Raw genomic sequence first — 5,648 nt, forward strand, 5'->3', positions numbered from 1 at the left:
AAAATCTGAAAGAATTTCTGAAATTTATCTTTGGGGAAGAAAACATTTTTGTGTTAAATTGAAAAAGAATGCCAAACAGAAGCATCTTTAGTGGTGGTCTTAGACTATTGGACTACTGTACAGATAGATTTGTAGTGCCAGCGCCAAACCAATAATGGACCTGCATGTGCAAGACTAAATAAAGCTAATCCAAAAAGCAACACTTACAACTTGTGCACAGCTTGACTTATACTAGATAGCATGGTTACTCCAAAACCCAGGTACATCTTTTATCACAATTAGTTAGTGGTTGATAATTGCATAGGTGACAACAAACCATAGGTCAAAACCAAATAGATTGTATACTGCAAAACAAAACTATAGGAGATCTAATGAGAGACAAATTAGCTTTGCTGAATTTTTTTGTGGTAAATTAGCCCATATGTGTTTGGGGTTTTTGACTTGACCAGTCATAGCATATTACCGTATTTTTCGGACTATAAGCCGCTACTTTTTTCCCCCGTTTTGAACCCCGTGGCTTAAACAACGAAGCGGCTTATTTATAAAATTTTCCTGGGTTTTTCCCGGTTTCACAAACTTCAAGCCAAAAAATAAGACCCATAACATTAGACCAATAAAATTTCCGAACGGAAATGAAAAAATGCACCTCACCTGTGTTCTGAGCTGCACGGCATCGGGAGAAAAAAAACTTTTTTTAAAACGCACGACGATGCCAAAAAAAAAAAAAACTCGAGAGAGAAATAGTTGTGAAAGGTAAAAGGTAAGAGGAAGACAGTGAACAATGACTTTCTTGGTCGGCTACTGTTTAGATACAAGCTGTTGTAACTCGTTAAGTCTGGGTCATGGGATAGCATGCTAACTCCAGTTGCAACAGAAATCATATAAGCACAGACAGGTTTCCAAAACTCATGCTTTTTTATTTTTCTTGGCAACAGCATTAGTCAAAGAAACTTAGAAATGAGCATCAGAAAATAATAAGGACATATTCCTTGGTCTTGCACACATGCAGCGATAGCCTTAGCAATGTCAAGTAGAGCAGGGGCTGATGCAAGTGCAGATATAAAGCTCTTTCAATATAAAGCTCAAATCTAAACAAAAAGAAAACCAAAACAAACAAAAGAAATTAACCCTCTGGAGTCTGAATTGCCGCCGGCGCCCAAACGTGGGTTTTTTTTCAGATGCCAGCAAAAATAGCTAAAAAAACCCCACTAAATATCATGAACTATGAAACCAAAATGAAAGACAAACATGAGGCAAAGGAAGCTGTGAAAATGAATCTATACTAAGAGCTAAACAAGGTGACAAGAAAAGGGTGTTGGTAAATATTGACATGCGGAAATGTCACAGGTTCGAATCGTTTTAGGTTTTGCTGCTGTGCAGTACAAGAACGTAAGTGTTTTTAAACATATTGTAAATAAGCAACTTTTTGGAAACGAATGAAAACCAAAAAATGTGGATGCTGATCAGTTTTGGATAAAACACGCCTTTTTTAAATATATCTAGATTAGTGTAGACATAGAAACATCACATTTTGAGTGCTTTCTTTACTCAGAGAATCCATTGGCAACAGTAATTTGGCAAAGATTACATTTTTACAAATAAAAGAATGTCACATTACATTGTTAAGCCATTCTAATTACATTAAATGTTGTGGAATGTCTGCAAAACAAGATGTGACCAATAATTTAGGCTCTTCTTTTAATAATAAAGTGGTAATATCACGTATTTCTATCACTGACTGACACTATTTCCAATTTTTTAAATGGTTTTAGCAGAAATTATATATATATATATATATATATATATATATATATATATATATATATATATATATATATATATATATATATATATATATATATATGTATATATATATATATATATATATATATATATATATATATATATATATATATATATATATATATATATATATATATATATATTTTTTTTTTTTTTTTTATACATTTTACACAATATTTTTATGAACATCTGATTTTTCTTGAGACAGAACTACTGTTAAGATGTATTGTTAAAAAAAACAAAAACAAAGAGTCAGCAAAGTTTTAATCAGATTTAACAATTCAGGTGCACATTTACAGTCTATTTTCAGAATGGTTAAAAGTTATGCATTTACATTCAAAACAGTTTTTAGCACAAGTTTTATTTTGGCTATGTGTAAAACAGTGTTTTATGTGTTCTTTTATAATGAAAGCATTTAAATAATTTATCTGACCATTGTGAGGTTTGGTGTGCAGAACGGCTGTTTAAAGAATAATTTCTGTAATAAAGAAATAGTTAAATTAAGAATAATATGGTAGAAAAAAAGGTTTGCCTACCACATTGGGTCAGCATATTTATCACTAAAAAGACACCAGCTTGCATTCTTTGGAAAGCTATAAGAGAATGTTAAAGTCAGCTGAGTTGATAGAAGTGTATAAACACTGTTTGAAATTTATGATATTGTCAAAAGTCCATAACCTTGATCCTCTCTGAGAGCAATATGTCGCAAGGGCTTTATGACAAACCAAATTTGATTACCCTGTAGAAATATGAAAGTGCTTTTGGTGCATACATAATGGCCTTCCTGTCAAGCATTGGACTATAAGAACTGTTATCTTCTAAATGGGGGATAAGCAATGCTTTGAGATCAATCATATGCTTCGGCCACATCTCATGAAATGAGAGGTGATTTTAAATAAGCAGTCAACATTAACATTGAATGGATGTCAGTTTTTTTTTTTTTTTTCTCAATAGTGAACATAAATGACTGACTGCTATCAATCACAAATGATAAGAAAATAAACAGCCATACATAAAGAGCTCACTCTGAAAGACAGGACCTGACATTTAAATGAATGCCCTCTAAAACTATACCATAAAGATCATATAGGAAATGGCTGGAAGGCATTTGATGAGATCCTGTCAGGGTTGAGCAAAAGGAGCTTAACCTTTTGCTTTTCTTTGCTTCAAGTTCTCCATCATGGCAGGTCATAAAAAGGACAAGTGACAGCATATAGAAAATAGATCTTAAAATTCAAAGCTTTAATCTGACTTAAAGGCAAGAGTTTGGCTTTATTGGTCTAGACACTATTGATGTTTATCGACACTTAGATGTTTCTAGACATTTAAAAAAAACGTGACAGCTTCTGATGCTTCTGGGTCATTTTTTTAAATTTACTAACTTTGAACATAAATATTGATGCGATTTTTGCCAAGACATTGGCAACACTAAATTGTTATTCATGAAGACAGGTTCATCTTAAAGAAGCATTTTATAGAACATCCATGTCTGCGCATGAAAACATTTCTGGCATTATTCTCAATAATTGCTGCCTTGAAATATTTCCAGATTTCAATGCACCAATCCGCCATATGGCCCGATTTGTCTGGCATGTTTGCCGGCACATGGGGTTTGGTCAGAACATAGTGTGAATATTACCCCAGTTTGGTGCTATGTAGATATAACAAGACTACAAGAAGGAGACTTCATGCTGTGAGCCTACGAGCAACTGCTCTGCCAACAGGTTGTCCCAATAGGGTAGGCAAGAAAGACAAGCAAGAGGCCTGGAGTACATTATTCAACACACAGAGGGAGCAAACACAGTGCCAGGCTTTAGGCCCTAGGCCTCAAACATGGGCAATGTATCAGTGGGAAAGAGGTTATGTAAATCTGTTCCTGCCCACACTAAGAGTTCTGGGAAAATATTGAGACTGGCCCGAAATAATAATTGTCTCAGGGGGATCGGGAAGACGAATTGAAAGCCAGAGAACAGCATGGACATGGAACAAATTACAGATTGCACTTAATGCTGGTCACTCTAATGCATATTAACACTTTTTGCAGTAATGAGTGTAGTTATGAAATGAGGCAACCTTTGGATTGTTTTGTACTTTAAAGCACATTTGTACATCTCTCAGGATAAGGACATCTGCTAAATGGCGTAAAAGTTAATAGTAGGATTAATGAAGTTGATTTTGGAATCTTGCTTATACAGTCGATAAAGGACACATGTCTAAAACATTCCCCTAGAAACATCATGCACAATGTTGAACTACTTTGAGGACCGACATTTTATGTTTGCATTAATTTATTCATCTTCTGTCACCATTTAAATCATGACCTGGTCTTGAGAACACTGCCCACTAGATTGGACTATAGCTGGGACACCAGTACATTGCAAGTCCCACACACATAAATACGCTAAACCACCTACACACCTGTTTTTAAAATGTGGGATAATACTGGAGAGCTTAGAGAAAACCCACACAAACACAGGCAGAAAGGAAACTAATCATGATCCTACTAAGAATGCTTTAAGATCCCTGGAGTTTTGAGAAAATAATCATGTCCACTGAATAATAATATTACTAAACTGTGCCTAATGAAAATTTATTCCTGGAAATATTACTAGCATTAATAGGTGTGTGTATATACAATGTGGCTTCTAAATTCTATAATAAATGTACAGTATGCTTCCATTTCTAGTGCTGCTCAACTCAACAAGTTATCCACAAGTGAGAAAAGTTGAATCTGAGCTGACTTAAAAAAAATAAAAAATGAATAAATTATTCAGCTCATGAACTGCCTTTGTCCTCTTCATGCTCCACTCTAAATGGCCTATCTGATGTCTTTAGCCCAGGAGGCAATGGACTGTGACATGTCCAGGTGGATGTCAGCTCCTTATTGCAGCATAAAACCTGGTCCCTGTCCATATCCCGCTGAGAGGGAGCGTGTTGTGTCCAGCGCCCTTTGACAGAGCCTGCTGGGCCAGAAATTAGTAGTGTCCCTCATCAACCTTCAGCCCCAGTAGGATATTTTGCACAAGGGATGAGATACGCTAATGGCTGCTTGACCTCCAAGTGCTTCTTCAAGGTGGAACTTGGCTCCTCTGATGTTGGGTGTTTGGGAGGGGAAAAAAAAAAGCTAATTCTTTCTTAACAGTGCACTTGCCTTTAGCAAGTTAAAAAGAATTAAGATGGTGGCCGGATAAAAGCAAAGTCTTGTCTGGCTGACAGAGTAAGTATCTCCTGAGGGCTTTGCAGCTGAAGAAGGAAAAGAAATCTTGGTAAGACAGATAAGTTGTGTGATTACAAAGAAGCACACTGCAGAACTGTGGGTCTGTATAAATGTATGTTTTGTGACTGTGTTTTTTCTGTGTGTGCATGTGTGTGTAAGAGTCGGAGATACAGTACAGTAGATACAGAGAGATGAAAGACTAATGAAGGAATTTGAAATATAGCACTTGTAGGTAGTGTCATATAATTCCTTTTGCCAAAGTTTTCTTGAATGCTTGATTCTTAGTGGCCTGAAGATGTTAATTCATTTTCTATAACAGCAAAAACAAAATCTACATATTAAAATGCATTTATTCTTTTCTTTCATATATAATCATTAGAAACTTACACAAAGACCCGTATGCTGGATGCTCATTATGAAAAGGTTAAAAAAAAAAAAAAACATTCAAATCATTGATATAGTAAAGCTTTCTGTAAGGCAGTGGAGGGCTTCTCTAAATCACTGACTTATGTTTTAATTTATGTTGCAAACATCACTTTTAAAAAGGCTCATTAAAGGGAGACATAAATTAACATAAAGGGACACGTAAGTCAACACAGGCAGTTTGACTATTTATTACAGAACGACT

This window comes from Silurus aristotelis (genome assembly GCF_946808225.1).
Source record: "Silurus aristotelis genome assembly, chromosome: 14".
NCBI lineage: Eukaryota > Metazoa > Chordata > Actinopteri > Siluriformes > Siluridae > Silurus > Silurus aristotelis.